This window comes from Grampus griseus (assembly GCF_964374135.1).
Source record: "Grampus griseus genome assembly, chromosome: 16".
Lineage (NCBI taxonomy): Eukaryota > Metazoa > Chordata > Mammalia > Artiodactyla > Delphinidae > Grampus > Grampus griseus.
The window spans coordinates 9,802,822-9,815,481 of record NC_139010.1 but is presented as its reverse complement, the minus strand read 5'-3'; the positions used below and the strand labels follow the sequence as shown (position 1 = coordinate 9,815,481).

Sequence of the window (12,660 nt, the reverse complement as noted above, 5' to 3'; positions counted from 1 at the left end):
AGACTGGACACTATAAAACTCTTAGAGGAAAACATAGGAAGAACACTCTTTGACATAAATCACAGCAAGATCTTTTTTGATCCACCTCCTAGAGTAATGGAAATAAAAACAAAAATAAACAAATGGGACCTAATGAAACGTCAAAGCTTTTGCACAGCAAAGGAAACCATAAACAAGACAAAAACACAACCCTCAGAATGGGAGAAAATATTTGCAAATGAAGCAACTGACAAGGGATTAATCTCCAAAATATATAAACAGCTCATGCAGCTCAATAGAAAAAAACAAACAACGCAATCCAAAAATGGTTAGAAAACCCAAATAGACATTTCTCCAAAGAAAACATACAGATGGTCAAGAAGGACATGAAAAGCTGCTCAACATCATTATTAGAGAAATGCAAATCAAAACTACAATGAGGTATCACCTCACACCAGTTAGAATGGGCATCATCAGAAAATCTACAAACAACAAGTGCTGGAGAGGGTGTGGAGAAAAGGGAACCCTCTTGCACTGTTGGTGGGAATGTAAATTGATACAGCCACTGTGGAGAACAGTATGGAGGTTCCTTAAAAAACTAAAAATAGAATTACCATATGATCCCACAATCCCACTACTGGGCATAATACCCAGAGAAAACCATAATTCAAAGAGACACATGCACCCCAATGTTCATTGCAGCACTATTTACAATAGTCAGGTCATGGAAGCAACCTAAATGCCCATCGACAGATGAATGGATAAAGAAGATGTGGGACATATATACAATGGAATATTAGTCAGCCATATAAAGGAACGAAATTGGGTCATTTGTAGAGATGTGGATGGATATAGAGACTGTCATACAGAGTGAAGTAAGTCAGAAAGAGAAAAACAAATATCATATATTAACGCATATATGTGGAACCTAGAAAAATGGTACAGATGAACCGGTTTGCAGGGCAGAAATTGAGACACAGATGTAGAAAACAAACGTATGGACACCAAGGGGGTAAGCGGCAGGGGGGTAGTGTTGGTGGTGTGATGAATTGGGCAGTTGGGATTGACATGTATACACTGATGTGTATAAAACTGATGACTAATAAGGACCTGCTGTATAAAAAAAAAAATAAAATTCAAAAATTAAAAAAAAACTGCCTTTTTTTTCATGTGGAAGTTTTGTCTCTTGAGAATCTAAAGATAAATCAAGTCTAACTGTCTTTAAAACCAACAATCCAACCCAACATTGACAAAAAAAATTAGCCTTTTGTACCCAAATAAGCAAGTGGATTCTGCTTCTATGGATGTTCAAGTTCACAGGTATTCTCATCTGTAAAGATACCCTGCACCTGAAAAAAAAAAATACGTGTAAAAATGTGCTACTCAGCACTCTCACAGTCTGCAGATTGAAACAGCCTTTTGGAAAGTAATTTCGTTAAACACACCAACAGTTTTCAATGTAATGCTCCTTTGAGTAATTCATTCTTAGGACGTTCTTAGAGATGTGGACAAAGGTGTAGTGTTCATTTATGCTCACACTTTTGTAACCTACAATGGTAAAAAGTTAGAAAGAGCCAAACGTTCCACAAGGAGGAATGGTTATATAAGTTATAGCCTGTATTTAGAATAGATTGTTACATAGGCTTAAAAAAATCTTTGAAGAATTTGATTTAAAACAAGGTGGGGGCTTCCCTGGTGGCGCAGTGGTTGAGAGTCCGCCTGCCAATGCAGGGGACACGGGTTCATGCCCCAGTCTGGGAGGATCCCACATGTCGCGGAGCGGCTGGGCCCGTGAGCCATGGCCGATGGTCCGGAGCCTGTGCTCCGCAACGGGAGAGGCCACAGCGGTGAGAGGCCCGCGTACCGCAAAAAAAAAAAAAAAAAACAAGGTGGGAAAAAAGTAATATAAAAATAGATATGTATAAACCGTAATGAGACATCACTTTACACCCATTAGGATGGCTATTATCAAAAATAAAATAAAATAACCAATGTTGGCGAGAAACTGGAGCCCTTGAGCACTATAGGTGATAATGTAAAATGGTACAGCTGCTGTGGAAAACAGTATGGCAATTCCTCAAAAAATTAAACATAGAATTACCAAATGATTCAGCAATTCCACTCTGGCTATATACCCAAAGGAAATGAGAGCAGGGGCACAATCAGATATTTGTACACAACGTTCATAGTAGCGTTACCCAAAATAGCCAAAAGGTGGAAGCAACCCAAGTCTCTATCAATTAATGAATGGGTATACAAAACGTGGTGTATTAATACAATGGAATATAATTCAGCCTTAAAAGGGAAGGAAATTCTGACACATGCTACAACATGGATGAACCTTTTAGACATTATTCTTAAGTGAAACAAGATGGTCACAAAAGGACAAATACTGTATGATTCCAAATATATGAGGTACCTAGAGGGGCAGATTCATAGAAACAGAGAGTAGAATGGTGGTTGCCAAGGGTTGGGAGTAGGGGGAGAGGAAATGGGGAGTGACTGTTTAATGTGTATACAGTGTTAGTTGGGGAAGGTGAAAAAGTTCTGAAGATGGATGGTGGTGATGGTTGCATAACAATGTTAAGGTACTTAATGCCACAGAGCTGTGGCACTTAATCACTTAAAATGATTTAGATGGTAAATTTTATGTTATGTATATTTTAACCAAATAAAAAATAACACTGGTACATGGATATATACAATATGTGTATGTATATTATGTATATGATATGTACGTGTAGTATATATACTATGTATGTATAGTTTTATATATACAGTAACATATAAGTCATATTATAAAAGGTATGTGGTAAGTAGATTGATAGGTATAAAAATTGATACATTCATCGTATATTCATTTCCTGTCACTGCTATAACAAATAACCATGAACTTGGTGGCTTACACAATGTACATTTATTCTCTTACAGTTCTGTGGGTCAGAAATCAGTATCACTGGGCCAGGATCAAGGTGTCAGCAGGACTGCCCTCTTTCCAGAGGCTCTGGAGAGAATCCATTTCCTTGCTTTTGCAGCTTCTGGGATCTGCCTCCTTTCCTTGGTTCATGGCCCTCTCCTCCATCTCCAAAGGCAGTGGCACAGTGTCTTGCTTCAGTGGTGACTTCGCCTTCCTCTTCTGTGTCAAATCTCCCCCTGCTTCCCTCTTCTAAGGACAGGTGTGACTGCACTTAGGCCTCACTGGATTAGCCAGAATAATCTCCCCATTTCAAGATTCTTAACCACATCTTTTGTCATATAAAGTAATATTCACAGGTTCTGGGGACTAGGACGTGGATATCTTTGGGGGCCACTACTCAGCTTACCCACACATGGATGGACAGAAGGAAAGAAACAAGAGAAGATTATGGAAAGAAATATAATAAAACATTAATACTAGCTCAACGGGGATTACAGAATCATGAATTGTTCTCTGCATACTTTTATATAGTTTACAAGCTTTTTGCAATGAAAAAGTTTTATAATGAAAAATGCTACCTATTTTCATATGAACTTTTAAAATAATGCAAATATAACGTAGTGTATTTGGGGTGCTTTTCCAGGTGTGCTGTGGATTTCACTAAACTACCCATCATGTCTGATAATTCTCCTCATGACTGGAATAATCCATTTGTAAAACGTCAGACCTGTAACAGGAATATTGCCTATAATTGTAGAACCAAAACAAGTTTCCCACTTATGTCTATTCAGGACTCAATCCCGTCAAAATTAAAATAAAATTTCTATAAAGAGAAGGTTAATGTACAGAAATGTGATGTTACATTTGATAAGATACTTGACAAAACCCAAATCACCTTCTCTTAATTAGCAATGGCCTTGATTTGCACCCAGTTGGCTCATCCGTGATATTTATAGCTCCCTCTGGAAAATTCCCCATATCACCACTATTACATTGCTTGCCCCTGAACTCCCCTTGTGCCTCTGGTATTCATAATTAGAGTCACACACATTGTCTATAAATGAGGTATGTCTGATATGGTGTTGCATTCATTTTTCCGTAAAGCATGGAGAAAATCAAACATCTCCCAAGGGTCTTCATTATCATTCTTCGGTTAATGAAGATTTTTTATGTTAAGCCAGGCACATGCTGGATGCCTTCTGTGGAGGACTTCATCCCAGCTCCTGCTCTATCCTGCCAGGTGAGTGCCAGCATCACTGTCATCTTAGAGAGGAAGAAGCCGCAGCTTATCGAGGCCATGTAGGTTGCCCAATGTCACCCAGCTAGTAATTGTTGGAGGTGTGGGGGGAAGGCATTGGTGAAGAGTACAGAACTTACGCTACAGCTAATCACACACTTGTCCACTGAAAGACAAAACCATTCATCTCAGGCCAGACGGTTCATTAACAAACACCTAACATCTGCTCTCCTCAATCTCTTCGAAGTTTCAAAACATGCAAAGAAAGCAGAAGAGATGGCTCTTGCCCTATTATTTTTTAAGTTTATTTTATTTACTTTTTAAAAGTCTTTATTGAATTTGTTACAATATTACAATACTGCTTCTGTTTTTTTTTGTTGTTGTTATGTTTTGGTTTTTTGGCCCTGAGGCATGTGGGATCTTAGCTCCTGGACCAGGGATCGAACCCGCACCCTCTGCACTGGAAGGCTCTAGAGTGCAGGCTCAGTACTTGTGGCGCACGGGCTTACCTGCTCCGCGGCATGTGGGATCTTCCAGGACCAGGGATCCAACCTGTGTCCCCTGCATTGGCAGGCAGATTCCCAACCACTGTGCCACCAGGGAAGCCCCACCTCCTCTGCTTTTGAATCTGCAGTGAAGGATGTTCAAGACGTGAATGATACAAAGTACTGGAGGGAGTCAATTCACTACTACTCTCCATGAGGCCCGGGAATGTGACTCATTGTATACCCAGCCCTTAGAACAGGACCTGGCCCAATAAATGTTTGATAAACGAACATATAAATGAATGGATTGAATGAATACGAATGAAGGCACAAACGCCATATGACAGTAAATTCTTCCCCTCTTGGGGATCTCAGCCAAAGCAAAAGGAGAGGTAATTTGTGCAATCAGTATTTTCTCTCTGTAGTATCATCAGCATTGTTTGAGCTCATGGGAAAAAAGTTTAAAAGGTAGATGTAAATGGTTTTTCTCCTATTATAGCAAATTTTAGCAGTACAAAATAATCAAAGTTTTTCAGATTTTTACCTTTCAGGAGTCAGCAAAGTGGCCTGTATTCGTAAAATCAAAGCGATTGGCAACACACCCATCCCACTAGAGTAAGCACCCACGTCTTCTCCCTACAGAAGGAAGGCTTGGTCCCACTAGAATCCTTTCCACTCTCTCCCCATTTTTAAGGCAGTCATGACTTCGTTAATCTTTCCTATATTTCCCCTGGCTCCCCACCCTCAAATGTGCCCACAAATGTTGGCTACTTATACTGCCAAACCCTTTGTAAAATTCATTTTTGCTCTCCACCATCCAGAAATCTCAAACTCCCCACCACACACTTTGTGAGTCAAATTTTAACGGTGGCATCCAAAGCCAAACCTCACTTTTCACTTAATAAAACCCAATAATTACTGTGCTTTCTGAAGTCAGATCCTCCTACTAATCTGATACAAACCATCTAAAATTAGCGTTTTCCTTCCCCCTCCATGTCAAGGGTGCTAAGTGACTCAGCCCTGCCAGGCACCAGCCCCTTCAGATTCCAGGGTCTGTGCTGACACCCCGTCATGACTCCCTCCCTCTCCCTCTCTCTCTCTCTCTCTCTCTAGTTTAAACCATGTCAGGCTTGGCTCTTTTGCCACAGATGAGAGCAGAAGACACTCTGTTATCTGACAACGGGGGAAGAATTTGTTTTCTATTTTCTGGTTAAAGGAAAGGAATCACCCTTATCATCCTTGGGTGGCCAGCCTTCAAATACCGTAATTCGCATGGTAAAATGTACCTAATACTGAAGCTATACTGAATTTTCATGAGTCTTGGATGATGAAGGCTCTTGTGGGAATACTGGAATACTTTTGGCTCATCATTATGAGTATCACTGATCACTGAGTTTAAATTTTATTGGTTTTGTAATTGTATTTGTATAACTCTATTCTGGTTTTATATCAGTATAGGTAAAATAAGCTTGAGGAATTTATCCCTGATTTTATGACAGTACACATGCAAGCAATGTCATAATAAAACTATTTTAAGTCATGCTGCAGGGGAGGGGGGATTGTCTGTGAGAACATGTACTCTTTTAAAGGGGTCCAGGCTTGAAAGACACTGATCTACATATGCATTTCCTTTTAAAATAAATTTGCTGCTTTTGAATCTTATCACTGGTTTAACAGCAATATCTATGATTTCATTCTAAATATATTGTTTAGTATCTCAATAGCAAGTAATTCTAAGAAACAGCTAAAGATGATGACTTTAGTGTGTACTATATATTTTATGGTGGCTGAATTTTATATATTACAGTATGTATTATAAGATTTTTAAATTAATATGCTTTTCACTCAGAACCTCAGGGTGTTTATGTGTATTCATGCATTCTGCATTCAAGTAAGTGAAACTGAAAATCTGGATTTTATACTCATTATTCAAATATAACCTATATTAATAAGCCAAATTACATGAAATACAAATTTCAGAAAAAGTATCTTACTGAGCTATTAAAGGTTTATCAGTGAAAATAAAGAGTTTTTCAAACACAGCAGACAATGCTTTGGTCTAGATTTCAATACTGGTCCTCTGTTGCCAGGTACTTAGATTTCTTTCAATTCTTCTGTTTGCCATCTTCCTTGAGAAGAAGCTGATCTTGGTTATAACAATTGAGGAGGCTAGCTTTACACTAGGGGGAGGAAGAAATCCTTTCATCATACTCCAGGAGAGGCTGTCATATATAGAAATCTCTGCATCTGTATCATCTTCCTTTGCTTTTGCTAAGATCCACCCAGCCAATCTTCCACCAACAAATGTTTGTGTAAAACATATTTATCCTCTAGGTTGAGGTGTTTTATATTTAATCTCCGAGGAGAGTTCACCTTCGTTAACATCAGTCTCTTCTGAATTTTCCTCAGTCTTTCATCTCAAACACCATCATCCATAAATTCTGCATAAATTGAGATAAGAAGATGCAAACGTAGCCAAAAGCCTTGGAAACACTTATTATCTGTCTCGTGCGCTCATTTTCGGCAGGGGCAGTTCACACGTCTTTGTCGCTGCCACTTGGTCCCTGTATCTCCCGAGACCTGAAGTATTTTTAATTAATGATATTTAACACTATTCGCCAAGACAACTGGATTTCACATATTTGCACTGAAAACATGCACAAAATAAATGCCTCTTCTTTCCTCAAAGAGGATTACGTCTCATGATTAAAGACAGGTAACCACTGAATTTCTTTCAGATAATCTGGAATGAAATGTCACTTTTCTCTATTCTGGTTTCTCTCTGGGTGAAAGAACAAACAGAACTGTAAAAAGTTCAAAGTTCTTTTCTCAGCTGCTGCAAGCTTCATACTCTGTAGGTTGCCATATGTATTTGCGTTACGGAAGGCAGAGACTGTGATAAACATCATTCATGAGTCTGTCTGGTTTTTGTTTCTTCCATTTCATGGCATATCTGCTCTCAAGGTTCTCAAAAATCATTTAATCCAAGATCCTTTCCTAGACAACAGTTCCAGAGATTGCTTGTTTTATGAGTCTCCAAAAGGCTATAATAATACTTAAAAGCAAGGGAGGAGGCAAAAGATATCTTTGAAAATTACATTTGAAGAAGGGAGAATGTAAATGGAATTAGCTACTCCAAGTGTTGAGAGATGTGACCAAATTTAGGGGTTAGTTCACTTAAGTGCTAACTTTTCACTCAGATTATTCAAAATAATATCTATTTCAAGTTGGATTTGTTGACGAGCTAACCTTTTTAAAAGTACAGTAATGTTTATATCTTTGTTGTAAAAATTCAAAACAGTGCAGAAAGAGTGAGAAATATCCAAACCATGAGGCCCTCACCCCTGGTTCCCCAGTCCTATTGCCCAGAGGGATTCCCACTTAAGATATTTTGTGGGGCTTCCCTGGCGGTGCAGTGGTTAAAAATCCGCCTGCCAATGCAGGGGACATGGGTTCGAGCCCTGGTCTGGAAAGATCCCACATGCCAAGGAGCAACTAAGCCCATGTGCCACAACTACTGAGCCTGTGCTCTAGAGCCCACGAGCCACAGCTACTGAGCCCACGTGCCACAACTACTGAAGCCTAGAGCCCATGCTCCGCAATGAGAAGCCACCACAATGAGAAACCCGCACACCGCAATGAAGAGTAGCCCCCACTTGCTGCAACTAGAGAAAGCCAGCACACAGCAACGAAGACCCAACGCAGCCAAAAATAAATAAATAAATTTTTAAAAAAAGATATTTTGTGTATCTTTGTAGAAATTTTCACTGCATGTATTTCCTTCACACACACACACACACACACACACACACAGAATCATAATATACTCTCTGTTCTGTAATCTGACAATACACAGAGCTGATCAATAGCAAGTAAGCCATTGATAAGCTATTGTAGTGAGGTGGTTTTTCTGCAGGGCTGCCGGTGTGTTGCCTTCATGGGCAGTAAAAAAAAAATTGTGAAGATGGGTGTGGAGGGTGCTAGGGCTTTGATGCCCCAGAGCCTCTTTCTGAGCAAGAGAAAATCATCATGGCTTCCCCTCTGCTCACTTAAAAAACCCATGTACCGAACTACATGGCAGGGGCTGAGTTAGGCTCTGGGGACTCTGAGCCCAGTCAGAGAAGCACGGCCCTTGCCCTCGTGGGGCTCTCAGTCTGCTCTCCTTACAAACCACTGTTCCCAGGAAAGCATCTGCTCATCAACTCTTTCAAGCCAACCTTTACTGAGCACCTATCATGAACCAAGTGCTATTTTAGACACGACAAAGATGAACAAGGTTCCAAACCTACCCTTCAGGATCACAGTCTAAGGGAGAGATAGATTACTGTTACCACAAGAGCACTGTGAAATACGCATGATGCTATTAAGGAGGTAGGATGAGGTGTGACTTCACTTAGCCCTGAGGGGGGGGAGGGGAGGGGAGGGCTGGGAAGCTTTCCTGAAGCCCCAGGGTGGAGTTGGGGTGAGGTAATTTCAGGTGGAGGGGACAAGGCAAGCAGACACCTCTGTCAGGACATGTGGGGAAACGGCAGCATTTTAGGGCTGCTGGAGCGTGTGGAGCGGGGTCAGAATGTGGAGAGCTTTGCACACGTCTGAGGACTTCGGGTGTATCCAAGGCAATGGGAGGAAGGGGGGCTTGTTTAGGCAGAAGGATTGGGGTGGGCTTAAAGAATCACAGAGCTCACTCTTACAGCTGTAGGAGGCTGGGAAACTAACCCAGAGACTGTGGCAGAGGGGTCCAGAGGAGAAATGATGAGACCCTAAGCCAGGCAGGGGTATTTAGTGGGTAAAACTATCTGGGTGTGAGAACAAACTGGATGTGAAGTTTGAAAACAATGGGCAGGTTTCTGGGACTTCCCTGGTGGCACTGTGGTTAAGAATCCACCTGCCAATGCAGGGGACTCAGGTTCGAGCCCTGGTCCAGGAAGATCCCACATGCTGCAGAGCAACAAAGCCCGTGTGCCACAACTACTGAGCCTGTGCTCTAGAGCCCATGAGCCACAACTACTGAGCCCGTGTACCACAACTACTGAAGCCCACGCACCTAGAGCCCGTGCTCCACAAGAGAAACCACCGCAATGAGAAGCCCACGCACCACAACCAAGAGTAGCCCACACTTGCTGCAACTAGCGAAAGCCTGTGTGCAGCAATGAAGACCCAACACAGCCAAAAATAAAATATAAATAAAAAAATAAATATTTAAAAAGGGACTTCCCTGGTGGCGCAGTGCTTAAGAATCTGCTAGCCAATGCAGGGGACATGGCTTCGAGCCCTGGTCCAGGAAGATCCCACATGACATAGAGCAACTAAGCCCGCGTGCCACAACTACTGAGCCTGCGCTCTAGAGCCCGTGAGCCACAACTACTGAAGCCTGTGTGCCTATTGCCCGTGCGCCACAACAAAAGAAGCCACCGCAACGTGTAGCCCCTGTTCACCGCAACTAGGGAAAGCCCGCTCCAAGCAACGAAGACCCAACGCAGCCAAAAATAAATAAATAAATAAACATAAAAGCTAAATAAATAACCACTCAATTCTACCTTCCCATCCCACCCTCTTAAGATAACCAAGTAACCTGCCTCTCCTCCCCGTCTTCAACCCAGCACAGCTAGTCCCCACAATGCCCCTGAAACTGCTCTAGCGAGGGTCACCTGTGAGAGGGGTCGAGTTCCCAGAGCTCTCGGCAGCACCAGGCTCCGTGGCCAGGCCTTCAACTCTCTCTTCTTTTGCTTTGCCTGACGTGGCCCCCTCTCCCGGTCTCCTTTACCCCACACGGCGGCTCCTCCATTGGCTTCCCCACCTCCCTGGTCCCTGGTCCTAGAATCAAGTTCCATCTTCTTTTCAGATTCTCCAGATGCGATCTCGTCTGCACCTCCACCTCCACGTGGAAGTCTCCCAGTTCTAACGCCATTCTTCCAAAATCCCAAAGTCAGGTGTCCAACTGCCGGTATTCAGCCACAGGAAACTTGTCCAGAGCTCCTTTCTCCTCCCCGCCTACATTCTCTGCCTGCGTCAACGGTGCCACCAGCGATCATCCTCCAAAGCCCGGTATCTGGAGCCACGCTTAGCTCTGGCTGGACAGGGCACAGATGCTCCACTCTCTGTCCCCACCTTTGCATTGCTGTGCACTCTGTCCTTCCTTTCTTTAAAAAATACATTTGACACACACAAAACATTACCTACAAAGTCACCATCCCAGATTTTGGCTTATTATTCCCTTTTTCCTTTATTATTTTTATGTTTAATACATTACATACAACATATTTAACACATACAGAATTCTACGATATACATGAGTTATAAAGCATAATAAACCATAAACCTACCATACAACCTAAGAACGAGAACATTACTAATAACCAGCAACTACCCATGTGTCCCTCTGTTATCCGCTCCCTCTGTTTCCCTCTCAGAGGTAAGCAGTAGGTTAAATTTTGGTTTAGCATTGTTTTGCTTTGTTTCTTACAGTATAGTTTTGCCATTTATGTATGCTTAGACAATGTACTCTTTGGTTTTGCTTGGTTTTGAGCTCAATAAAAATAGTCTCAACCATACCCTGGAACTTGCTTTTTTTTTCTTAATATTTTCTGAGATTCATTCTTATTGTCAGGTATAGCTGTAGTTCACCTCTTGTCACTACAGAATAATATCCCGTAGTGTGAATATACCTAATTTACTTAAACATTCTCTTGTAGACAGAATGGCATTTCAGTTTTTCCCGTTATTAACTATTATGAAGATGTTACTATAACCATTTTTGTACACACCTGCTGGTACACAAATGTAAGAGTTTACTGGATACACAACTGGGAGGTGGAGTCATAAGCTAGATCCTGAAGTATGCAAATGTTCAACTCTGTGAGGTGTAGTTGTTCTCTAAAGCCGAGGTGCCTGTCTACACATCCACACAAGGATGAGCTCACATTCAGCACCTGGTGCTGTCAGACTCCTTAATGTTACAAATCTTGTGGATATAAACTGCAAGCTCATGGTGGTCTTAATTCATATCTCCAAGGTTTCTAGTTTCTACTCATTTATAAGCCCTATGTATTTCCTCTTCTTGTGAAATGTCTTTTCAAGTTTCTTCTGTTTTTCTTTTTTTTTGTATTTTCTAATTTTTTTTTATTACTCAAAAAGGTTCACTTTTAAATACAGAAGCTAAATAAAGCTTTCTGACTCTGTGCTTGTACTTGCAACACTTTCACAACCATTTTCTGCTCCTCAGTAAGGAACGTGTGCTCGACCCTGTCACGGACACATTTAGCACACATGGAACCACCATAGGCCCGGCTGACATGTTTTTTTGTTTTAGACGATCTCACAAGAACTTAAAGTCTCACAGTGCGAACTCCTTGAAGTCGGCCTGAGCACACGCCACAGGCGGATTTTGGTGTTTTCCTAATCTTCTTGGTATAAAGGTAAACAATTCTATTACCAGGGGGTTCGGGACAGGCTGGTTTTGTTAAGAGACTGTATTGTAGGACAGCCTACAATTGTATGTCAAACGCTGGACCATCCTGAATGCCTCTGGATACCGTCCCCGGAAGAGGAAGGCTATTTTCTGTTTTTTTTTAAAAAATAGGAATTCTCTATATATTCTGCTTACTACTCCTTTCTCGGTTAACTGTATCGTAAATGTCAAGTCTTGGTTTGTCTTTCTACTACACTAAATTGTTAGCTTAACAAGTGCTAGTTTTAATATATTTGATTTAATCATCTTTTCTTTTATGATTAGCATATGTCTCAAGAGATTCTTTCCGGCCCTAAGGTTTTTTTCCATGCAAACATTTAAGTATTTGCTTTTCGTAATCAAAACCTTAATGTATGTGGAATTGACTGCTAGGTGAGGTGTGAGGCAGAAATCCATTCCATTGTTCTCCATAAGGATAACCCTTATTCTAGCACTACTTATGGAGCCGCGCTTCCTGCCCCCACTGACCTGCCGTGCCACCTCATCACATCTCAAAGGGCAGCATATACACCTGGGCTATTTCTCAGGCTCCTTAGCTCGCTGCACTGCTCAGAGCGCCTACTTCTGCACCACA

General features: G+C 41.4%; 1 pseudogene across 1 annotated transcript; it reads right to left on the bottom strand.

Moving 5' to 3' along the window:
* Positions 1–10,836: 10,836 nt before the first annotated feature.
* LOC309834998 (large ribosomal subunit protein eL34-like) lies at positions 10,837–12,131 on the bottom strand (annotated as a pseudogene). The gene has a single exon. The product of its transcript is annotated as a large ribosomal subunit protein eL34-like (transcript).
* Positions 12,132–12,660: the final 529 nt, after the last annotated feature.